A 13,128-nucleotide genomic window follows, 5' to 3' on the forward strand; every position below is an offset into this window, starting at 1 on the left:
ATGTGATATAAGATAATGTATCATGTAATATGTGTATGTCGTAACATAGAGTTTGAAGATGGAAATTCATTTTTCAACTAGAATTGATTTAAGATCAAAATCTATGTTAAGACCCAATGGCGTCAAAGTGTGAAGTTCATAGATCCAAAAGGATTCTCGCCTCCCCAGAAGGCTAGTGATATTGCCTTCTCGTCAGTGAGGCGTGAGGACTTCTATGGCCATGCATTTAAAACCCCTGGGGTCTTTATCGTGCACCTGGAGAAAATGATTAGATACGCTACAGTATGTGTGATCAAGCCTTTTTTAATATTGTAAATATGCTCGTAAAGTCTGCGTTTTATGGGCCTGGTGGTCATACCCACATACTGCAGACCACAAGGACATTCATGGAGATATATGACATTAGTACTATTACAGGTGATATGTTGTTTAATGGTATAAGTTCTAGCAGTTTTAGTAGAGGTGAAAGAAAGATTCTTCGTACTATATTTGCAAGCTACACATGTGTTGCAGATATAATATCCTTTGACAGCATTGTCATTGCGATGTTTTGTACGCATCAAAGGGCAACTTGGAGCTATTTTTTGGCCTATATTTGAGGCCTTTGTAAATATGATTTTAGGATTAGTGGGTAGTATATCTACCAGATCTTTGTCCTTCCTTAGGATTGGCCAATATTTGCGAAGGGTTTTCTTTATAGCCGGAGCCATTTGGTTATATTGGGTGATGAATGGTATATCCAATATAGAGTCAGATTTTTTCTGCTTATATTTTAGGAGGGTGGTTCTATCTATTTGTTCTACACTGGCGACACGTTTTATTGAAGCACGGCTAGCACCGCAAGCCGGGGGATGCCCCGGCGTGCTGGCCGCACTCCCTCAGCGTGCTGCGCATCATCGATGCGCGGTCACGCGTCATCGGGTGCCTGCGCCCCCTGCACGCGCGTCCAGGGCTCCCCGAGGGAGCCCTGGTGTCCCGCGATGTGGGGGACGGCGGCAGGGGGTTCCGGGGGACCCGGCGGACCTGGCAGCGGGAGGAAGAAAGCCCCGATCGGAGGGCGCTCCTCCACTGCTTCGGCGCGCGCCCGGCACCCTCCGGCGCGCGCCAGGTTACTGCTGCGGCCGAGAATGGGCAAATGCTCGAATAAACTCGGCCGCAGCAGTACTTCCGAAATAATCCGATCTATGTCAGACGGTGGATAGTTTCTATCTATAAATATATTTCTTAGATCTTGTGCTTGAATATTAAATACATCTGGGGTGGAACTATTCCGTTTCAATCTGGTAAACTGTCCTTTTGGTATGTTATTGATCCAGACTTGACTGTGATGACTGTCGGCATGGTGATTATGGATAAGACCTACTATCTTCAGGAATCATTACGTATTCTTGGAGATAGGTCCACTTACCAACCCCTCCCCTCCAATCCCACAGATCACTATCATCAGCAACTACTAACTTTTCTAAATACGGGCCTGGATCAACAAATTCTTTCCAAACAAGAATTTGAGTTTCTTTATAATCCACATCCTATTATTCCTATTTTTTATATAATTCCCAAAATTCATAAAAATTTAAACTAGCCACCTGGACATCCAATTATATCAGGAATCCAATCTTTGACCTCACATCTGTCTCAATTCATAGACCATCATTTACAACCATATGTAGTTAAACTCCCGTCATATCTAAGGGACACTACCCACATACTGCAGGCCCTCAATGACATTCAATTGGTTACCACACTATCATTTAGTAACAGCTGACGTCACTTCACTATACACGGTTATTGACCATGCTGTGATGCTGTCAGGCAGGTCTTGGATAATGAACCTTTAGTTTCTAATGCATTAAAATCATTTTTAGTTTCAGCCAACCAATTCATTCTCTCATAATTTTTTTAATTTTAATAATTCATATTATTTATAGGTATCTGGCACCACCATGGGCACCAGGTTTGTTCCCAGTTATGCTAATTTATTCATGGGTAACTGGGAAAATTATTTCATCTCGTCCGGCTGCCCCTTTGGAGCAAACCTGGTGCTCTGGCGGCGCTACATTGACGATATTATTTTTATTTGGTCAGGATTATTGCAACAGTTAGAAGCATTTCAACATTGTATGAATGATAATTTATTCAATCTAAAATGTAATTTTACATCCAGTAATGTCTCTATAGAATTCCTAGATTTAGTTATATACATTATGGATGGTTCATTACATACCAAGACTTATTTCCAAAAAGTTCAGGCGAACAATTATCTCCATGCCGACAGTCATCACAGCCAAGTCTGGATCAATAACATACCAAAAGGACAGTTTACCAGATTGAAACGGAATAGTTCCACCCCAGATGTATTTAACATTCAAGCACAAGATCTAAGAAATACATTTATAGATAGAAACTATCCACTGTCTGACTTAGATCGGATTATTTCGGAAGTAGAACAAATAGATAGAACCACCCTCCTAAAATATAAGCAGAAAAAATCTGACTCTATTTTGGATATACCATTCATCACCCAATATAACCAAATGGCTCCGGCTATCAAGAGAAAACCCTTCGCAAATATTGGCCAATCCTAAGGAAGGGCAAAGATCTGGTAGATATACTACCCACGAATCCTAAAATCATATTTACAAAGGCCTCAAATATAGGCCAAAAAATAGCTCCAAGTTGCCCTTTGATGCATACAAAATATCGCAATGACAATGCTGTCAAAGGATATTATATCTGCAACACATGTGTAGCTTGCAAATATAGTACGAAGAATCTTTCTTTCACCTCTACTAAAACTGCTAGAACTTATACCATTAAACAACATATCACCTGTAATAGTACTAATGTCATATATCTCCTTGAATGTCCTTGTGGTCTGCAGTATGTGGATATGACCACCAGGCCCATAAAACGCAGACTGTACGAGCATATTTACAATATTAAAAAAGGCTTGATCACACTATCTAATCATTTTCTACAGGCGCACGATAAAGACCCCAGGGGTCTTAAATGCATGGCCATAGAAGTCCTCACGCGTCACTGGCGAGAAGGCAATATCACTAGCCTTCTGGGGAGACAAGAATCCTATTGGATCTACGAATTTCACACTTTGACGCCATTGGGTCTTAACATAGATTTTGATCTTAAATCATTTCTAGTTGAAAAATTAATTTCCATCTTCAAACTCTATGTTACGACTCACACATATTACATGATACATTATCTTATATCACATTTAATGTTTCACTTTATTAAATATGTATGTTTTAATACAATGTAATTTAGTTATAATCCACCATATAGTAGCATTCCAATCACTTGATCACATTAACACACCCCCATCCTTTAGTTATAAATCACATTATCTTTTGAGCACCTATACTAATATAGTAGACTATCATTATGAATTTTGATACTTATTATATCTTATTAGCATTATCTTATATTTATTTATAAACATTATTTTGCACTTTAGAATTACTTGTAGCCTATGAATTTTTCCATATAGGTACTGGACACTGTCTTTCTAGGTCTACCATTATACAGATATTTCTGTACATGGTAAGGGAATATAGAGGTCCATAGGGCATAGGAATTGTATACTGTACATTTTGGTTTTGGATATTAGCATGAGTTTTGCATCCATAGCGTTCAGTAATGCTGTGAGATGTTTAGGTTCCGTTTATTTATTTTAATATATAAGTTAGATACTGTTTTAATATGTATTTCATATAATTATTATTATGTATTACATGTATGTATTCATCATGTCTTCATGTCATTTGTTTGTTTTTTGCTGAGACACCTAGCAGACGAGATATCTCTACTGCGCATGTCCTGGACTTTCAAATTGGTATACTGCACCTTTAAATTGGGACTATAAGTACATGGACGCACAGGGACTTCATCATTTACACACCCCTGAGGAAGGGAGCCTGGTCATCCGAAACACGTAGTGTGGTCCCACGTACATACTGCTTTACTACCTGCCGAGTTTCCCGCCACGTGATCGTGGATGAATCTGCGTATACCATCTTTACAGCACTGCGGGCTAGGGATTTAGTGAATCTGCTACAGGCGATCGACAGTAGGATTTCCCAGGTACACGTGTATCGAGCTGTGGAATACCGAGAGCTGTAGAGGTCTGACCCAGCGTGAGCAGGGCTGCCGTCCCATACCCTAGCCGTGGCTTACAACAACATGGCTCCGATGTCGGTGAGGAGCGCATGGAGTAGCCACAGATGAGAGGGGATCCTCTCTGGGATATTCTCTGATTATCCACTGATTATCCACTGCCTACATCCTACCATATTCTGGTAAGCGGGTACTCTTGCCACAGCAGGATTGTACTAGTGGGACTCATATTCATTTTCAATTTTAAATAAATAAATTTATAATTTATTAATAAATAAATATGTATTGATTCCTTGTGTTATATTAAATGTGTTTTTTTGTTTTTTTTCAAAACAATTTTATTAGGCATTCAGTTAAACATGCATTGGTATTGTACTATAACGCCTAACATTTTCCAATCCACAGTTTTTTTTCGGGGGGGGGAGCAGAAGGACAACCGCCGTTGTCCGTAGAAAAGGGGGGGGGAAGCCTTCAGAGAGGGAAGGCAGAGGGGAGGGGGACTGGGAGGGTGGGGGGGGGAGAGGAGAGGGGGGAATGGGGTGGGGGGAGGGCGTCTGACTGTCTGGGGGTGTGAGCTATAGAGCATTGGTTGATCGCCTATGGAGGGGTGTCTGGGCTTTGGGTCGTAGGGATTGGCTGTCTGGCCCTAGTTTTGGAGGACCATGGGTCCCAGATTTCCTCGTGGGCCGGCAGTTTTTGTCGAACGATGGCGGTGAGCCGTTCCATGATCATCACCTCGTCGACTCTTTTTCTAATTGTTCCCAGTGCCGGCGTAGTTGTTTTCCTCCAGGAGGCCGCAATACAGCAACGAGCCGCAGTAAAAATGAAGGATATCAATTTCCTGACTGGTCGGACAATGTCTTTCAGTGGTGCCGCCAGCAGGTAGGTCAGTGGTTCAATAGGCACTTCCAGGTCGGTGACCTCTTTTATTAAAATTTGGACCTTGGCCCAGTACTTTACAATTTCTGGACAGGACCACCAGATGTGGACCATGTCCCCTCTATGACCACAGCCTCTCCAACATAGATCCGAAGCCAGAGGGTAGATTTGGTTTAATCGGGCTGGGGTAAGATACCAGCCGAACATAATTTTATAAATGTTTTCCTTTATTGTAGTACATAGGGAGGTCTCCGAGGCTGTCTCCCAGATTTCTTCCCAAGTCTCTCTGTCTATATGTAAGTTCAGGTCAGCTGCCCATTTGAGCATATAGTCGTGCTCTTTTGGGGTCGAGGAGCGTTCTAGTGCCCTGTATATCTCTGAGATGAGACCTTTCTGGTGGGTCTTTGTCTCGCAGAGATGTTCGAACGTTGTGAGAGTGGGGTATTCTGGGAGAGGGCAAGTTGTTCTAATAAAGTTTCTAATTTGAAGATATTTGAATGTGTCCAATTGTCTGATTTGATATTTGGTCCTTAATTCTTGGAAACTCAGAGGCCTCCCCAGGCTCAGAAAATCCGCAATCGCCTCTATACCCCTCGTGCGGTATTGTTCGAACAGTTTAGATCCACATCCCGGGGGGAACTTTGGATTGTTAAAAATAGGGGTCAATTGGGAGCTTTTAGTAGTAAGGCCATATTTGTATTTGCAACGTAACCACACATCCCATGTGAATCGGGAGGCCTGAAGTTTCAGGTTGTGTGTATGTCCCTCCCCTCTGTCCAGGCTCCAGAGGCAGGCTTGCAGAGAAGGCATTTTGGCACATTGAGTCTCTATCTCCACCCAACTACAACGGGTCGGGTCAGCATTCCACATTACCACCTGCTTAAGCTGTGCAGCTAGGTAATATCTGTGTAAGTCCGGTACCCCCAGACCTCCTCTAGATCTTGCTGCCATCAGGACCGATCTGGCAACTCGGGGTCTTTTGCCCTGCCAAATAAAGTTAAATATTCTGTTTTGCATATTTTTGAGATCAGCGCCTGGGACGTGGGTCGGGAGTGTTTGAAAGAGATATAGAATTCTTGGGAGTATATTCATCTTAATGGAAATCATTCGACCGATCCACGATATCTGGTAACCTTCCCACTGATCTAGATCCTTTTTGATCTTGTCCCATAAACGCGGGTAGTTATCCCGGTATAAATCCCGGTAGTGCCTTGACACATTAACTACCAGATATTTAATGTGTGAAGGGCACCATCTGTAGGTAAAATTGGTTTTGAGGAGATTGACTTCGGGATCCGGGAGACTAAGATTTAGGGCCTCTGATTTGTCGCTGTTTATCTTATATCCTGATACTCTGCCAAACTCCATCAGTTCCCTCTGGAGGTTGGGGAGGGAAGTTAGAGGTTTAGTCAGAGTAAGGATGATGTCATCAGCGAATAGGGAAATTTTGTATTGTGTTTTATCAATCGGGATTCCCTGGATATTCGGGTTCTGTCTTATTTTAGACGCCAGTGGTTCAATCGTTAGGGCGAAGAGAAGGGGAGAGAGGGGGCATCCCTGCCGGGTACCGTTCTGGATTAGGAATCGTTCAGATCCTCCGCCCGAGAGGCGTACCGAGGCTGAGGGGTTCTGGTAAAGTGCTTGAACGCCCTTTAGGAACGAGTCTCTGAAGCCGAATTTAATCAATGTTTGGTTTAGGAATAGCCAATCAATTCTGTCGAATGCCTTCTCTGCGTCAAGGCTTAGTAACATTGCCTTTGAGCCTGAAAGGTGGGCATGATCTACTAAGTTAATTATTTTACGTGTATTGTCTGAGGCCTGACGGCCCAGGACAAACCCGACCTGGTCCTTGTGTATTAATCTCGGGAGGATGGGATTAAGTCTGTTCGCCAAAATTTTACTATATAGTTTAAGGTCGTTGTTCAACAATGAAATTGGTCTGTAACTTCCGCATTGGGTGGGGTCCTTCCCGTCTTTAAGTATTATTGCCAAATTTGCGGACGACATTGTGGACGGGATAGGACTCCCTTCAAGGAATGAGTTGAACAAACTTAATAGATGTTTGGATAGAATGGGAAAGAATTTTTTGTAGTATGCATTTGTGAAGCCATCAGGGCCCGGCGCCTTAGAATTTTTTGAGGCTCTCACGGCCATTTCCAATTCGTCTATCGTTATTTTCGCGTTTAGGTAAGTATTCTCCTCTTCTGTTAATGAAGGGAGGTCGCACTTGGAAAGGTAACCGGCTGCTACTGCCGTATCCGTCTCTTTAGAGTTAGCAGAGTGGATTCTTAGGTTATACAATTTACTGTAGAATTTGGTGAATTCCTCTGCTATTTTTTTTTCGTTATATTGGAGTTCACCAGAGTTATTCCTGATCGCCGTGATTTGCGATCTTTTCTGTATGCCTCGTAACTTGCTGGCAAGAAGTCTATCGGCCTTGTTCCCTTTATCGTAATACCTTTGACCCGTCCATCTAAGAGCTTTTTCTACATCTTCTAATTGGATGATCCTTAGATCGTTTCGAGCAGTTGTCAACTGTTTATAGATTCTCCGGGAGGGGTTATTTTTATGCTTTTGCTCTAGATCGATTATTTTGTCTGTGAGCTCTTTAGATAATCTGAGTTTGGTTTTCTTCCGGTGGGAGGCAATCGAGATAAGATTTCCTCGAATTGTCGCCTTATGGGCTTCCCACAGGCTTGCTGGAGAGGCTACGGAGCCTGTGTTTATTCTGAAGTATTCCCTAAGGGATTTTTTGAGTTCCAGCACTGTCCCGGAGTGGTTCAGTAAGGAATCGTTTAATTTCCAGCAGTACGAAATAGTTTTCCCGAAGGGGATGGACAGGGTCATGGTGATGGGAGCATGATCTGACCATGTAATTGGGCCGATATCTGTATCAGTGGTAGCCTCTAGTACGTTCTTGGAAGCAAGGAAGTAGTCAATACGGGAGTAAGACTGGTGGGGCGCCGAGTAAAAAGTGTAATCTCTCTGTCCCTGATGCTGTGTTCTCCAAATGTCTACCAGAGAAAAGTCTCTCATAATATCCTTAAATTTTTTCCCCAGTCTTTGTGACTGAGTGGAGTGTTGTCGCCCTGGTTGGCTCGATTTGTCTTCCTTTGGGTTGAGAGCCATATTTAAATCCCCTGCAATGAGTATTGAGGATAGGTATTGTGGGTCAATTTCTTCCAGAACCTTTTTAAGAAATTCAGTCTGGTTTTCGTTTGGGGCGTATAGGTTAATAAGGGCGATTGACGTGCCGGATAGTGAGCCATAGACTACAATGAATCTCCCCTCTGGATCTGCCTGAATTTTTGTTAAATTAAATGGGGTGCCCTGTCGGAACAGAATGGCAACCCCTCTACGCTTGCTGGGGGGTAGGGAGGGGTACAGGCTTAAACACTGAGTCATTACTGTTCATTACTGTAGGCGTTTAGCAGTGACAATATAACATAGATGGTACATTGAACCCTTAGCAGTATACATGAATCATATATAGCAGTATTCACCTTATACATTTGCTATAACACCAGCGTTGAGCGGCCTCATGTGGTGAACCCGGGAACTACGCCTGTTGGGTCCGCATTCGAGAGCATGCTTAACCAGTCAGGTTCTGTCCACGGTTAACTTGGATAAATCATTGTAGACCTGTAATGGCTCATTTTGGAACGTGATCGTGTCCTTATCCCTGCAGGCACCAATCAGTTTATCCTTAGTTGAGAAACTGTGGAGGCGCACGATCACGTCCCGCTTGCGGTTAGGGTCTTCTGAGCGCGGACCCAGTGCCCTGTGAGCCCTGTCTATTTCCATGTCCCGGGGGTCGAGATCAGGGGAGATAGCGAGGAAAAAGTCCTGCAGGTAAGCCCTGAGCTGGGAGGGCATTATCGCCTCGGGGATACCGCAGATCCGCAGGTTCTGCCTGCGGTCCCGGTTCTCTTGGTCCTCCAGACCGTCCCGGAGGGAGTGAATCTCATGTTCCAGGCGAATTATCTCGTCGTCAGCCTCTGACTGATGTTGGAGGGCTTCATCAAGCCTAGCTTCCAGGGTTGTGGTTCGTTCTTGCAGGCCCTGAATGTCATGCTTTATCTCAGCCACTGCCTCTTTAATATTCGCCTCCAATGATCTTTGGAGCTTAGCATGTAGCTCCTCGAGAAACTCCTTTGTGATTCTTGCGTCTGGTGATGGAGGGGTCTCAGCGGGGCTCGCCGGGCTAGTGAGGCCTTGTGTGTCTCGTGCACTGGATGTCTGGGGGCCATCTTGCCTCCTGCCTCCCGTCTCAGCAGATTGTTTAGTGGGGGTAAAGAACCTTCCAACCCCTTGGGGCTGTTGATTTTTTCCCCTATTTGCCATCCCTGCGGTTTCAGAGAGAGATTCTGTACTTTTTGGTATAAAATTGGTCATTATACAGAGGGGTCTCCAGAGCTCTCCCTTTACCCGTCTGTCCTGGATGACGTCATAGCAGTAAGCTTAAATGTGTTTTTTTAATCATTATAGTCACCTGTTGTTCTTAGCATTTGTTTTCTCTGTTTGTCTTTAGTGTTCATTAAGTGTTTTACAGTATTATACTATGTATTTTTATTTTTCGTTTCATGTTTGATCATCCATACGTGGAGTATCTTATTGGATCTGCCAGCATCATCATTTCTGGTTGTATATATCCTTTACAAATGTATAATTATTCTGTATAAGCCGAGCGCCATAGATATAAATTGTTTTCACTATCTATCACCTGACCTGGGGTCAGTGTTATATCGCAGGCAGCCAGCTGGTCACCTTTACTATATAATATTAACTTCAGGAATTAGCGCTGCCTTATCTGTTTTTTCTTTTCCCTGCTTCTGAATGGTACTCCCGCTGTGTGAATCTTACCGGGCTGTATAAGTCTCGAAGAGATGCGCAGTGAGAGTAGACAAAATCGGTCACTCTCTGCGCTCCTCTAACAGGCGATCACATGATTTTTATTTTAAACTAATGTAGCCCTGATTGGTTTTGGGCTACAGGTCTGCCCTCCTCCTAGCAGTAATGCCTAGTAAGGGTAGGTGCCAGGAGTCATCAGGGGGTTTCCCCACTCATTGCAGTGCATTGAGTCAGAGAAAGTAGTGTAATCAGGCCTTGTGTCCAATCAGAGGCACAGGGGTGGTTCCTACTGGATCTGTATTTAAGGCACTGCACTTCCTGTATTTAGGCAGTTGCCTTTACCATGAGAGAGGCTGGTCTACCCGAGTGCAGTGTGAAGGGCTCTGTACACTGTGTGCCCTCCTTGGGGAAGCGGTGAGAGACTGTTCCCCTTACTCTACCAGAGATTAAGGGAAGAGCTGGGACTGCTCCTGGTGCCCTTTGGCTGGGAGTGAGGTCCATGGACATCCTGAGTGTTGAAGCCCTACAAGCTAATATCTGACTGCTGTGCTGAATACGGAAAGAATAAAGAGATCTGTGTTTTACTATACTTCTGTCCTGAAAGTGGAGTCTATTGGGAAGAAGGTAAAGAGATTCTCCTGCAGAGACTTCTCCCCATACATCTGGGGGCTGCAAGAGATGGAGGCACTGCACATGTGAGTACGATTTGGGCAAAACCCCAGAAGCTTGTCCTGTCATACCCCTATAACACCATGCGGGAGACCCATGGCCCCCTGTTACCAGCAGGTTTGCACCACACTCAAAGAAGTAACCAGGGCAAGTTTCCCCAAGATAGACCCTAGGTGAGATTGGGGGGGCAAGGGGGGGGAGAACAGGGTTACACTAATAACCTATTATTGAAGCACCGGGTCTCCAGAGCTAATCCACATTAATTTCAGCTCCAGGCATTCATTGCCAATGTAGTAATCCTTGCCCCAATTGTGGGCAAAGTTTACCATAGTGACAATCAATGGGTAGAGGGGGTGGGGGGTGGGGGTAGTGGCCCTGGGGAAGGTTGTTAAGCCTCCCGGATGGGTAGCGGGAGGGGAGTTAACCCCTTAATTACCATAACGGTTAATAACCGCTGCGGTGATTAAAGAGATACAGGTCAGTAGTTAGTTTTTTAAATTTTACTTTCGGTGCCCATTGAAGATGCATTGTATTTTAATGTTGATTTTATTTAATTGTGTATTTTTGTTTTTGCATCACAAATTGGCAAAAGCGTTATTACCCACTTGGCTACTGGTGCTTTTGCCCACTTGTGTGTGTGGTGATGGGGGTGGTGGGGGATCGGGGTAGAGGTGGTGGGGAATGAGGTTTGTTGCCTTGGGTGGGTGATTAGGTATCCAGGCTCATTACGGAAGGGGTTAACCCCTTCATTACTTTAGCGGTTGTAACCGCTGCAAGGTAATGAAGGGGTTAACAACCGTTCCTGTAATTCTCCTTGGAGACCTATCCACCATTCCCAGGGCAACTACAGTACACCCTTCACCCACTGCATTAAAACACCAGTAACCCCTTAATTACCTAAGCGGTAGTAACACCTAAGGTAATTAAGGGGTTACTGGTGTTTTAATGATTGGGCACTGGCCTTTACATTTTCAGGAAGAAGAGGAGGGTACCTGCATCCTGGCAGTGGAAAGTAAAACATTTATTAATTTCATGTGTTATGTATTTTACATAACAGCAGTAGCTGCCACTTAGGTAAAAAAAAAAGGGGGTTAACCCCTTCTGCAACCTCCCCGATAAGCCTAACCACCAACCCTTTGGAACTACCCCCTTGAACCATTCCCTCAACCCAATAAAAAACAGGTAGTTTGATTTAACCCCATTACCTTAGCTGCTAGCCGCTAAAGTAATTAAGCTGCTTTTAATTTATTTCAATTACATAATATTGAAGCAGGAGGTCTCTGGAACTTAAACGTGTTAATTTCAGCTCTGGGAACCCACTGCATGTTTTATTCTCCCACGTCATGTGACTGGGATATTTAAACATGGCGGAGATATGGAACCTCCGACCGGGGCCTGTAACTCGGAAAGCAGGGGTGTCCGTTGCTATTATAAATGCGGTTTAGCTCCGGAAACCCCTGCTTTCTTAATATGTAATTAAAATAAAATAAAAGCAGCATGATCGCCTGTTAGAGGTGCACAGAGAGTGACTGATTCTGTCTACTCTCACTGTGCATCCAGACTTATGCAGAAGAAGGGACACAGGACAGGGGCAGACAGGAATGCCCTCCTATGCTGGGATAGCCAGAACGGGTCTACTACAAGTCTGCAGGAACAAGCAAAACGTGCCCTACACGTTTCACTCGGGCAAGCTTCACCAGGGGAAATGGCTTCAACCAAACCAAAGTCCTCTTTAAGTGCAATACCTACAGTACATAATGACATTATGATGCAGTCATAAAACAGAATCACTTATTCTATACCATGGGGCAACAAAGGGTAATCAGGGACTGACGGGTGGCCACGATATTTTATCTGCATAATCAAAAAACACATACAGTACAGTAAAAAGGAAAAGAGAGCAGACATTAGTTAGAATTTATAGTGCCCTGGGATGGGTTAGACTTGTAGGTGAGGTCAGTTAGGAGTCCACACAGTAGTTGTTGGCCAACATGAAGAACTTAATTTCCAGGACAGGGAAAACAATTTATCAAGGCACTTTGATAGGCAGTGCAGCATGAAATAAACAGTCTCTTAAAGTCCTTAACATGGTAGCATGTAAGAGTTTCAGCTGTCTCCAGGTAAGCTTTAATGGCAGGCTGTGAAATTCTGCTGTTCCCAGGAATTCCCTCTAGACAATTACTCTCCTGTTTTCTTGCAAGCTTCTCTGTGATGCAAGTTTTTCAGTCCCCACTATTCTTAGGTAAATCTTTCTGGGAACAAGAAGTCTGGGTCCTTGCAAACTTGGCGTTTGTTGCTGAGTTTGAATCCCATCTGGTCCCAGGAAATCCTCCTTTGAACCACCTCTCTTGCTAGTTCATGAACTCTGATCAAACCCCTGCTCAATCAGGAGTTTATTTAAAACACCATAGCAGACCTGACAGCTAGGGTGTGGTCTCCTTATCCTGGCAGAGAGAGAGAGTTAACCCTTTGACTGCCTCACATGCCCACAGATACTTATGATTATCTGTCATATTAGTCTTCTTAAAGATAGGGTCAATACAATGATAGGAGACTTGGAATCTACTAACAGTTAATCAAAGATAAATAAGTTGG

The sequence above is a fragment of the Ascaphus truei genome, chromosome 3 (assembly GCF_040206685.1).
Source record: "Ascaphus truei isolate aAscTru1 chromosome 3, aAscTru1.hap1, whole genome shotgun sequence".
Taxonomy (NCBI): Eukaryota; Metazoa; Chordata; class Amphibia; order Anura; family Ascaphidae; genus Ascaphus; species Ascaphus truei.